This window comes from Macaca thibetana, chromosome 11 (assembly GCF_024542745.1).
Source record: "Macaca thibetana thibetana isolate TM-01 chromosome 11, ASM2454274v1, whole genome shotgun sequence".
Classification (NCBI taxonomy): Eukaryota; Metazoa; Chordata; class Mammalia; order Primates; family Cercopithecidae; genus Macaca; species Macaca thibetana.
Genome location: NC_065588.1, coordinates 110515623 through 110528622, shown reverse-complemented (window position 1 = coordinate 110528622; position 13000 = coordinate 110515623).

Here is a 13000-nt window from a genome sequence, read left to right as displayed (position 1 = left end):
GGTAGCACATACTTTGTATGCTGGAAAAACATCAGAGGATTCCTGGAGTGGGATGAAGAAATGTGAGAATGGTAGGAGGTGAAGGCAAGAGATCATCATGAAGCAGTTCCTATAGAGGCTTGAAGATGGTGGTAAGGACCCTGGATTTTATTTTGAGTGAGCTGGGAGCCATTGGAGGGTTTGGGTAGAAGGGGGATGGAATCAGATATGTTTTACATCAGATCACTGACCACTTGCTCGATCAGATCTAGTAAGGCAAGATCGTTATTCTTTCATATGGTCTATACTTTACATATCGGCCAGAAAATGAGTGGATGTTATAAGGTAAAAGAATGAATGAATATTGAAAGTTAAACAAAAAGAGATTTAAGAGCTCAAGATGAAACTGAAAGGGTTGCTACAGGCCCATGAAAGTTTTGTTGTCAATTGCAGGGAATAGACAGGATTTACTCTGGGAAATCTGAGGTGGGAGCAAACTTCATCCTGGGAAGAACAGGAAAGGCATGATGAAGGAAATGGGGTTTGAGAAGGGTTTGAAGGATGAGGTGGGCAAAATCCAGTCCGTGCCATTGCAGGAATTCAAAAGCTAAGGGAAAGCATAGACCAGATGCGTCTACCAGTTATTTTCAGGCCAACCAGTATTATTAATCCATCTAGGCTGTCACAGATGGGGAAGTGATAGATGGCTGTTGTTCTATTAGCACTGGCTGAGTCTGTGTCTTCCTCTGAGGCTCTGAATTCCAGCCCCTCTGGCTGGCAGAGTCTGGTTTCTAGATGAAAGACAAGTGGGTGGGGTACAGCAAAACACCCAAGCCCCCTCCCCAAGGAGAGTACAGATAAGTGAGAGAATGAGATGTTTGACAAATAAAAATGACACATCTCATTACAAATATTGCTGAATGATAGGACGGAACACATTCAGGTGGATGAGGGGTGGGGTGGAGGGACGTGCTCCTTGGGGAAGTGACATTTGGGTTGAGAGTGGAAAGAGTCTCAGGTTTTTGTGCAAAGTTGGAGGGAAGAACCTTAGTGGCGGAGGGAAAAATAGCTGCTAAAATCCAAGCCAAGAAAGAGCTTCCTGGATTCAAGGAAATGCAAGAAGGCAAGTATGTCGTGGGCAGTGAGAGGAGTGGTATGAGATGAAGATTCTCCGGCTGTTCCTTATTTTTCCATGTAAGTGGCAGAAAAGTAGAGAAGGAGACACAGGCAGGAGCGTGGAACTTTTGGATTACTTTATTGCAAGTAATTATTTATCGTGTCTAGAATAATGCGGAGGTGGGCAGCTGACTATCAGTGATAAGTCACTCTACTGATTTCAGGATTCTCATCAAGAAGTAATATCCTCCCAGCCTGACCAGCAGTAGAAACAAACTTTAAATTTTCATCTTGCCAAACACAGAGTTTTGCCTTCCTGGTTCAATGGTTTGATTTGTCTAGCTGCGAAGTGTTTTGCCCCTAAGGCTTTGGTAGTCTAGACTGTTTGCCTAATTGTCCCTGCCCTGGGATGTCAGATAGCAGAGTCTTTTTTCAGATGAAAAGGAGCTGCACTATGGACTACTTCAAGTTGCCAAAAAACCAATCCCAACTACTCACTGAAAAGCACCTGCTGTCAAGCAGACCATAGGCACTGGTAAGCTCAGGAACATGCCTTAAAGTAGTTTAGAAAACAATTTGTTTGGGGGATATGGGGGATATTCCAGCCGAATCCTTTTTTATTTCAAAATCATTTCATGTTGCAGAGGATTTTAATTCATGTGATTCTGATTTATTCGCACCCAATTCATCAAAACTGATTTGTTTGGTTTCGAAGTCCACACAACACTGTTTGATACCCAAGAAACTTCATGATCCTTGCAGTCACCCCTGCACCAGCCAGTGGCATCCTGTCAGTTCTGAATAGAATCCAAAGTGAGTTTGGAGCCCAGCAGTTGGGAGCCTCATCAGTGGTTGGCAGTTGTGTTCTTTAGTTTTAATTTTGTTTCCAATTTGAGAAAAGGATCGGTTCCTGGATAGTATTTTAAAGAGATTCCTCTCAATCTTTCCGTTCCCTGTGACAACGATGATCACTCATTCCACAGGCATTTATCAAGTGCTTCTATGTTGCAGACACTGAGCTAGAACTGGGGAAATAGGAAGTAATATACAGCATAGGTATGACTCGCACTTTGTCCTAAGCGGAATTCCTAAGTGGAATGTGCAGTCTGTTAGGGGAAAACAGACTGTAAACCATAATGACACATAGAGTAATTTAATTGCAAATATGATTTTTCAACAACTCCAACAAATGCTTATTGAGCATCTACTATAGGCTAGACAACATTCTAGGGACAAGGGATATAGCTGTGAACCAAAAGGACATCACCAAAATGGGGATATTAATAGTACTGAAGTTGAAATGAGACAATGCACATAAAGCCCTGAGCGCAGGGACTATTAGGAGTTTTCTTCTTCTGCTGTAAACCTTCAATGGCTCCCCAGTGCTCTAAGGGCAATAATGTTTCATCTCTTTGGGTTACAAACAACTGGACTTTTCTTCTTTGCCAAATCAATCTACTCCTGATTTTACCACTTACCGGCTGTGCAACCCTGGGTAAGTTACATGTGGTTCTCTGAGCCTCAGTTTCCTTTTCTGTAGAATGGGGATAATGACATCAATCACAGCATTGTTGTGGATTAAAAGAACTGTGTCTGGCGCAAGAGTAAGCGCTCCACAAATTTTAGTTATTATTATTATTGTTTTTAAAAATTATTGCTATTTGTGGCAGTCTTGATTATTTGTTTCCTCCAAATAATCCATAGTAATGGAATCTGTAGCTTATGTGTAGCTACCCAACATAAAAAAAAAAATACATTTCTCAGACTCCCTTGCAGCTAAATGTGGCCGTGGGACTAAATCCTCGCTAATGGAGTAAGAGCAGAAGTGATTTGTATAATTTTCGATTTGCTCCCTTAAAGGGGAGGAATGTGCCCTACCCTTCTCCTTTTCTTCCCTCCCTCATGCTGGAACTCAGACATAATGGCAGGATCCCAAGCAGCTGTCTTGGATCATGAGGTGGTAGCTGTGTGGTGGAGATGGAAGAGCAAAAACTGGAGAAACCTTTTGGTGATTGTAGAGTCACTGTAGTGACCCTGAGCACCTTAATGGGATTTATATGTGTGGGAGAAATGAACTTCTGTTTTGTCTGAACCACTGTTAGTTTCACTCTCTGTAAGAGCAGTCAAACTTTATTCTAACCAATATATTGTTACCTCCTGTACATACCTTCAGGGCAGCCTTGGATGATCTATTAGGCTTGATGATCTATTAACTGTGCCCGGATGATACTTTGCATTTTGCTGACTCAGCCTCTGTATTTACTGTCATCCTTACCTGGATCACTTGCTCTCTTTTCTCTCCTTGCTCCCCTCTCTCCCCCCAACAATCTTTCAGCACTCACATCAATACCTCTTTCTACCTGAGCCTTCCCAGAGCGCTCCACATTCAATGAGTTCACTTTCCACTAATTCCAAGCTTCTGGAATCTGTACTTAGAGGTTGGCTCAGTTCAAGACACATTAATTGGCCATCTACTCTAGTAAGTAGGGTTTTGGTTAGAGAGAAAAAGCAGAGGTTCTTCTTTCAAGGAGTTTAAGGCTATGGGTTGCCTGTGAAGCCTCTTGAATGATATTCTTCATTCATTCGTTCAACAAGCATTAATTTGGCACCTACTTGGTGCCTGGCAGTGTTCCAGGCTCTTTGGACCCTAAGGAGAATAATATATGGCCTCTGTTTCCAAGGAGCTCTTAAACCCTTCATCTATTATTTCATTCAACACATATATTTCTGGTCCTACTATGTGCCAGGCAGTAGGCTAGCACTGGGGATTCAACAGTGAACAGAACAGAGAGGATCCCAGCCCTCCTGGAACTCATGCTCTGGTTGAGGTAGGGACAGACCATAAGCACATAAATAAATAGAAGTGTGAGGTAACTGCATGTGATGTGATAGAGGAATATGATACGATGTGAAGTGCAGATGCAAGTCTACAAATGACAGTCAGGGAAGGCATCTCCGGGGAGCTGATGTTTCAGCTGAGACATTGATGATAAGAGGAATTATTCATGGGAAGATGTGGGCAGATGCATGTCTCAGGCAGAAGAAACAACAAGTGCAAAGGCCCTGAGGTAGGAAAGAACTTGGTGTGTTTTGAGTAATGGCAAGAAATACAGTAGCTTGGGGCAAAGCGATCAGGGCTTGGAGGTAAGAGATTGTATTGGAGAGGTCGGCAGGGGTGAGAGGAAAAAAAAATCTAAACTCCTTATGCTGGTTACAAGGGCTCCTTGTAATGGAGGAGTGAAATTATGTGATTTGTACATTTAACATCATGCTGGGTTAAAGGGGGACCTGAGGAGGATCAGGGAAACCTCTTAGGAGCCCATTGTAGTCACCCAGGGAGGAGACAGGGTAGTTTCGATAATAGACACGCAAAGAAGTGGATGTATGATGGATGTATTTTGGAGGAAGAACTGACACCACTGTGAAGATGCATGGAGTTGGGTCCCCATCTGGACGATGAACTGCTTGAAGATATAAATATAATACAATATTACATATATATATATATACACACACACACACACACAAGATATAAATATAATACAAATAAATATAATACAATATGCTACCCAAGATGAGAAAGCTTCACACAGACCTCCCTTCTAACTCAATCGCCATTGATCTTGTCACATACCCAGCTCTTCTTTTCTACATAAAGTTCCTCGAGAGCCTACTCTTCTTCACATCCTTGAAAACTTGTGACCTGAGGCATTGCACCCAGTAGTTGCTCCACAAATATTTGCTGGCTACCTTTAGACATAAATCAATCCAAGTTTATTATTATTATTATTGTATTGCTCTGTCACCCAGGCTGGAGTGCAGAGGCACGATCTCAGCTCTCTGCAACCTCGACCCTCTGGGTTCAAGCGATTCTTCTGCCTCAGCCTCCCAAGTAGCTGGGATTACAGGCACACGTCACCATGCTTGGTTAAATTTTGTATCTTTAGCAGAGATGGGGTTTTACCATGTTGCCCAGGCTGGTTTCAAATTCCTGAGCTCAAGCAATCCACCCGCCTTGGCCTCCCAAAATGCTGGGATTACAGGTGTGACCCATCAAGCCTGGCCATCCACGTTTATTATTAATAACAATATAAAGATTGTTACTATTTACTGAGGGCTCATGGTTGATGTGCCAGGTACTGTGCTGAGCGTTTTGCCTTCAGAGTCTCAAATAACCCCTACCAAATCCCTTTAAGGTGGATTTTTTTGTTAGCCCCATTCTATAGCTGAGCAAATTGAGGCTTAAGAAGGTGGGACAACTTGTCCCTGAACATGCAGCTTGTAAATGGTGGCATCAGGATGCAAACCTTGTTCTGCCCGGCTCTGGAACCCAGGCTCTTAGCTGAAAAGTTGTATTCATGCCTCCTTTATGAATAACCAAGACTCAACCCTATATTTCTTTTTTCTTTTCTTTCCTTTTTTTTTTTTTTTTTTGAGACAGGGTCTAGCTCTGTCACCCAGGCTGGAGTGCATTGGCACGATCATGGCTCACTGAAGCCTCTACTTCCCAGGCTCAGGTGATTCTCCTGCCTCAGCCTCCTGAGTACCTGGGACTACAGGTGCACACCACTACACCCGGCTAATTTTTAAATTTTCTGCAGAGACAGAATTTCACTCTGAGTTTCACTCTGTTGCTTAAGCTAGTCCTAAACTCCTGGGCTCAAGCGATCCATCCACCTCAGCCTCCCAAAGTGCTGAGATTATGGGCATGAGTCACCATGCTGAGCCTACCTTGCATTTCTTAAAGAAGAAAATGAGAATAAATGGGTGTGCTGCAGAGCTCCTGGACCTGCATCCACATTGGCTTTCTCACTTTCTAGCTGCGTACCCTTGGGAAAGTTGCTGGCTCATTTCTTCCTCCCATCTCACAGTATCCGTAAAATTTGGTGGGTTAGGATGGAAAGACTGTCCTAGATCACAGCACACGATCATTTATGCTTCTCTACAGGCTTATGGTGAATGGAAAAGAACTCCAGCTGTGGCTTAGACAGCTCAGCTTTGCCACTTACTGGCTGTGTGACCTTGGGCAAGTTACTTAACCTCTCTGAGCTTCATCTGTAAAATGGGGATGATGATACCAACATCTATCTCCGTGGTTGCTGGAAGAATTAAGTGTGCCTGCAACAAGCACTCAAAATGTGCTGGTTGTTGTCATTTCTATCCTAGAGGTGCAAATTCAAGATTAATAAAATGGAGAAGGAACTACTTCAAGGACCTGTTTCTAAAGTCACTGAGTGGCGTAGCTGGATTCCTCTTAAGTGCTGCACACCCCCGACTTCTGTGATCTCAGGATTCCGCATCCAGGGATTCCACCTTGGGATTCCAAGGCACAGGAGCACCTTGGAATGAGAAGGGTTAAGTATCCATCCAGCTCACAGATGCAGAAAATCTTCACAAAGATGCAGGGGAAATATTTCCATTTCTGATAAGGAGTAAAAATGGAGCAACTCATTCCATATGGGCTGGCGAGAGGGGCAGGAAGGGGCTGGTGGAGTCCGCAATGCGCAGGGCAGGGCAGCTCCAAGCTGATGGATGACCGGCTGGCCTGGGACAGGCTGACCGGTCTCCACCCTGGAGGCATGAGGAGGGAATGGAGAGAGAGTGAGAGAGACAGACAGAGAGAGAGAGAGAGAGAGAGAGAGAGAGGGAGGGAGAGAGAGAGAGGATCTGAGTCTGAGACAAGGAGGAGGGGCTTGCAGGAGTTCACCCAATTTTTCTTGTGGGTGGCAGCAAGAATTTGTGTCAGCATCTGTCGTTTTGAACTAAATAGCAGCTTTAACCAGAAAGGGATGTGGGACTGTGGGAAGGGCACCGACATTCATTGTTTTTCACCTTTGAGTCAATCTGGGCAAGATCTGAATGGATTTTCGAGAAAATCACAGAGTACATCTTGGTGGGCTGTTAGACAAGACCAAAGTATGTTATTTTCCTTAAAATGGGTACCTGAAAAATAAATTAAATATTACTTGAGTCGAATTAGATTACCTGGGCATTTGGCTGGATTTGTACCACCGACGTGGGTTACCTTCTTTCCTGTTCTGTTCCCGTCCTCTGGGTTATTACTTAGGCTGTGCTCTCTGCCTGGAAGTACTGTTTTTAATTTTTTTTTTTTAACCTGGGAATTTAGCACTTATGAATGCTGTTTCTTGGCCAGGCATTTTCTAAGTGCTTTCTAGAACATTAACTTCTGTAATCCTTCCAGTAAAGTGGTAGAGTTAGTGCTATTTCTGTAATCCTTCCAATAAAGCTATAGGGTTAGTACTCTCATCATCCTACTTCTATTACAGAGGAAGCTGAAGCACAAATAGATAATATAACCTGTTCTCACCTCTCGGGTGGTGGGTGGCAGAGTGTGGGTTAAGCCCACATCCCAGAGCGGCCTGGCTTCGACTTTCACACACTTACCACTACTCTACACCCTCCTCTGACTCTCCCTGCACCTTCAGGCCTCTCCGTCAATTTTCCTGGTCGTGGACACTCTCTCAGACAGCCCTGAGAGCCGGGTTCCTGAGTCCTCTGCTCACCTCTTCAGCCCATTTAATTGCCCTCATTAGGGTGTGAAAGAGTCCCAGCCCTGCCCCAGTCCAGATCTCCTTTCAAGAAAGAACGCTCTGCCCAGCTGCGAGCAGCACAGGAGCCCACAGATCTAGCTGCAGCACCTTCCAGAGTCACCTTGGCTTCTGGCTAAAGCCAGGTCCTTTCCTGGCTGATGACTGCACATGAGCGAGGTATGGGCCTGGGCAGTTTTTCCCGGTGATCTCTACTCCAAAGCTCCCTGCTGTGTGGACCGAGGTGCTGCTGTTCATCTCCATAGCAGTTGGAGGCTCTCCCTGCTCATCCTGCTTCTCCACTTCCCTTTTCACTAGCCTCCTGAGGGGGGGGGGCCCATCTAGATTGCCGTGGTCTTCCCAGTCCCTAACTCTGTACCCAGTAGACACTCGCTCGATATTTGTAGTGAGGTAATATTTTGAAAACATTAAGTGACTTTTCTTTTGATATTTTGATATTTACTGGGTTTTGTTTGCTTTTTTGAGATAGGGTCTCACTTTGTCACCTAGGATCATAGCTCACAGCAGCCTGCAACTCTTGGGCTCAAGGGGTCCTCTCATATTAGGGGTCCTCCCATATTAACTAAAGGAAGTCCCATAAGACTTCCCTTAGTTAAACACTTACTGCTAAGCACTTTAAAATTTTTTTTAGATAGGGTCTCGCTCTGTTGCCCAGGCTGGACCAGTGGTGCGATCATAGCTCACTGCAGCCCTGAACATCTGGCCTCTAGCGATCCACCTGCCTCAGCCTCTAGAATAGCTGGGATTACAGGTGTGTGCCACCAATCCTGGCCTCCGGAATGGCTGGGACTACAAGTGTGTGCCACAAGCCTGGCTACTGTTATTCTTTGCATTGTGCCAGTCACCCCCAACCCCCAGCCCATTTTGTCACTCTCTACCTCCATTCCAAATATGTGTTTGTTTTTTTTGTACTCCTTGTTTCAGGGAAAAGTTGAGACAGCGGAAAACAAAGGAAAATAGAATCTCCCTCCAGCTTTTGAAATTCAAAATTCTATGTCCTTTAATGAGGACCTCAGGTCACAAAAAATACATTTGGTATTTATTATGAATAAGGGTAGGCATCAGCCCCTGAGCCAGAGAAAGGATGTCTACGCTGGAAGGGAGGGGGAAAGATAGGTAGAATTTGAGAGGGAAAATAGAAAAGGAACCAAGGGGAAAGGATCTGACCTAAAGAGGTGGACAGACACAAGAGGCTGGATCAACCTCCACCTGAAGGTACATTTTTCAGGAACCAGGTAGGATCTGAGCAGCATTAGATTGCCCAGCTTCTGCTCCAGAAAGTTCTGGGGATCACACTAGCTGTTTTTCCTGGTAGCATCTGGCCAGGGTCTCTCATCCATCATAATCAGCATGCTACTTGTTGGACGTTCACCCTACAGAGGCCCTGAGATTTGCCAGCTCCCAGTGTGACCTTCCCATTGGAACAACCTCTCCTTTCATCATTCCAGGATACTCATAAGCCCTAGAGATGGAGGGTAGGGTTCTGAATAGACTGAAGGGGCTGATGGTTCAGAAGACCAAAAGCCCCCTGTGTACTATGCCTGGACAGTACTTAGACCAGCCCAAGTTTTCCACGGAACTGGGGTAGTTATAAAAGACTCTGCTGGTCAGTGAACATCTAGCTTTATTCAGGTATTGGCTCAAATGTTACTCTTCCAGAAGGCCTTCTCTGACTTTGGACCAAGGTCTTAGTTATTCCCCAACTTAGCCACAGGTCTGTTTCCTTCCACATGTCACCATCAGAAGTAATCTTCTGTATTTACTCGTTTAGCATCTCTCTCCTGCCTAGTAGGTGAACTCCACAGCTGTAAGATCATATGGTCTTGTTCACAGTTCTGTGCCCAGTGCTTGGCCCAGGGCCTGTCCCATCCTTATGCTGTAGGAGGTACTTAATTGTCTTGAAGGAATAAATGAGCTCTTCCTTGTCTTCAAAAGAACGTCCAAACCTCTCGATGTGTCAGTGCAAACTTCTTATTGGCAAATGAATGAATGAATTCATCTGGGTGTAAGGGAGCAAGTGGAGGATTGGGAATAACTGCTGCAATGTTATCTCCAGTCCCCAGTAGTTGGTCAAGAAGGGGAGGAAGACGAGGCAGGTCAGAACGTGGGGGCTGGTCTGTTCTGGAGAGTTAGGGAGTCAGACTGGTCATGGAAACAGAGACAATCTCAGCTGGGGCCAGGGGCCTTGCTGTTGCACTCAAGAGACAGAAATGGTCCAGGTGGTCATCTGTTGCTTGAGGTAAGCAGTAAGGACACCGATCTGCCTGTTACATTCTCGCTGCTATGAAGTGGACCTTGGCCAAATTTAAAAGTCTAGCCTCCTTCCTCCCAACTTTCATTTCAATCGGATAAAATTCCTGATCACTCAACTCAGTTTATGGTCTCTTAAAAGTTTCTCCACTGAAGTCACAAATCCTTCAAGGGCCATCCCAAGTGGGGAACACCATCAGCTTGCTTTCTGCATGAGTCCTTGATGGGCGCTGAATTGGTCTCATCTGTTCACTCTGCCTTCAAAGTCAATGATAGGAGCTGCTTGCCAGGGCCCTCTGGGGAGGTAGATCTTCCTTGAAGAAGGTGGAGGGGTTTTCTGGGGGCACTTTGAAGGAGATCCATATTCTCTATTTGATTCAAGGACCCAGGCGTATCTCCAGTCCCCAGTAGTTGGTCAAGAAGGGGAGGAAGCAGAGGTGGGTGAGAACATGGGGTCTGGTTTGTTCTAGACGGTTAGGGAAAAACAACCAACCGAAGAACAGCAAAGGTGAGCCTAATTAATGAGCACGTAGGGAGCCTTACCAAAAATGTATTTGGAACTCTATATGTTCCCAAAGTAATCCATAAGTTTAAAATAAAAATTAAAAAACACAGGCAAGCCAAAAGAAATAAAACATATATATATTTCTAATCCCTCTGCCTAGACATAACATCATTAACATGTTGTGGTTTAACTTTCCGATACTTTTATGCATAAATATATATGTTTTTATTAAAATAGAGTTATACAGTATATACTGTTATATAACCTCTCAGTTAGCAATATGTCAGGACGTATTTCCTTGAAAATAAATGTAGAGCTACATCATCATTTTAATTGTTACATAACAGTCCAATGTATGGAAGGCCCAGAATTAAATAGTAATTTAACCAGCTTATTATTGTTGATAATTAGGCCCTTTCCAATTTCAGGCACTCATAAATAACAGTGTAGTGAGCACCCATTGATTTTCCTCTTTTTGTACATTTCTGCATATTTCTTTAAGTTAAATTTCTGGTCAAAAGGTATGCACACTTTTATGGCTTTTCTTTTTCTTTTTTTTTTTTTTTTTTTTTTTGAGACAGAGTCTTGCTTTGTCACCCAGACTGGAGTGCAGTGGTTCAATCTTGGTTCACTGCTACCTCTGTCTCCTGGGTTCAAGCCATTCTTATGCCTCAGCCTCCCAAGCAGCTGGGACTACAGGCACGCACCACCACGCCTGGCTAATTTTTAGTAGAGATGCAGTTTTGCCCCACCACACCTGGCTAATTTTTAGTAGAGATGCAGTTTTGCCATGTTGGCCAGGCTGGTCTCAAACTCCTGACCTCAAATGATCTGCCCATCTCAGTGTCCGAAAGTGGTTGCATTATAGGTGTGAGCCACAGTGCCTGGTCTTTTTATGGCTTTTCTGATATATGTTGCCAAGATGCTTTCTGAAAAGGTATCAATTAAATTCTCATGAGAATTATTCATGAGAAGATGGCTTGATAAAAACTACTTTAAAAAAGACAATTAGACAATACAGAAATGTAAAGTAAAAGGTATTATTTTTTAATTTTTCTTCCTAGAGAAGATTGTATTTTTACTGTACTGATATCAGATCCCAATTTCTAAATGATCTTTATAGACTAACTCTACTGTCTTCATAAGATTTGCTACTGGACTATAAGCTCTGGGAAGTAGAGGTGGTATTTGCTTTGTTCGTTTTTTGCATCCTACTATGTAGTTCAGGGCCTGGTATGCAGTGGGTGCTTGTTGTATTAGTTATCAATTGCTGCATAACAAATTAGCCCCAAAGTTAACAGCTTAAAGCAGTAAACATTGATTATCTCACATAGTTTCTGGGGGGTCTGAAATCTCGGAATGATTTTGCTGTGTGGTTCTACTTCAGGGTCTCTTATGAGGTTGCAGTCAATATATCAGTTGGGCCTGTGGTCTCATCTGGAGGCTTGATGGTGGCTGGAGGATCCTCTTCCAAGACGGTGTACTCACATGGCTATTGGCAGGAGGACTCAGTTCTTTGTCACATGGTTTTCTCCACAGGGCTGCTTAAGTGTCTTCATGACATGACAGCTGGCTTCCCCCAGAGAAGTGATCCAAAAGAGAGGGCAATGTGGAGGCTGCAGTCTGTTTTATGACCCAGCCTCAAAAGTCATACTCTGTTATTTCCACAATATCTTACTAGTTAAATTGGTCAGCCCTATTCAGTGTGTTAGGTTCTTATACAACTAATTCCAGGAGGCAGGAATGATTGGGGGTCGCGGGGAACGCTGGCCACCACATTTATTAAAATGAGCTGAATAAATAATTCAGTGAATGAATGAAAGCCTCAGAACCAGAAGACAATGACACTCACCAAGCCTTCCAAGCTGTTCTGTGTAGAGATGTTGTAATTATCTGAGAACTGAGTTTGGACTAAGCTGTGCATTCACTGTAGAAGCTGCCAGTCTGAATTATTCCTCCCTTGAGTCAGGATAGGTGAACAAAGGCTAACAACTCCCAAAGACATTTGGAAAATTCCCAGGGGAGGTGGGGTCTTGTGGTTCAGACCACAGGCCCAGAAGGAGGCTGGTTCTTGCTGCTGTAAGAAATGCCAGGCCTACATGTCAATCAAGACATGGTGGGTCATTTGGGCCAAGAGAGGTCACTCTCATTATTAAAATACTCAGTAGTTTATGACCTCTATAAAGCCATTAGCCCAGGGAGAGGAGGGAAAAGTGGTTTCTAGCACCCTTTGCTTCTCTGAGGTCCATTAGGGTCAGGGTTGTAAACTCAGTCTTGGGCTATGGGTAACTGGTTTTATTATCCATTGATTACCTGTGCATGTCAGCAAGTCTCAAGCATCCTGCAAGCATAGACTCTGGCCATATAATCATGGGTGACTCCTGGTAATTCAGCTGTACACTCTAGGTCTCCCCATCTGTAGAGTAATGGCTGGACAAGATCCATGGTCCTCACATTTCTCACCATCAAAGTCAACTTATTTTAGTTTACTTATGTCAGGTTTATACCATGTTTAGAATGATTTCTCTAGCAAGCAGTCTTCCTTAAAAACTGATTTCTCTTCCCCATTAATATTACTAAG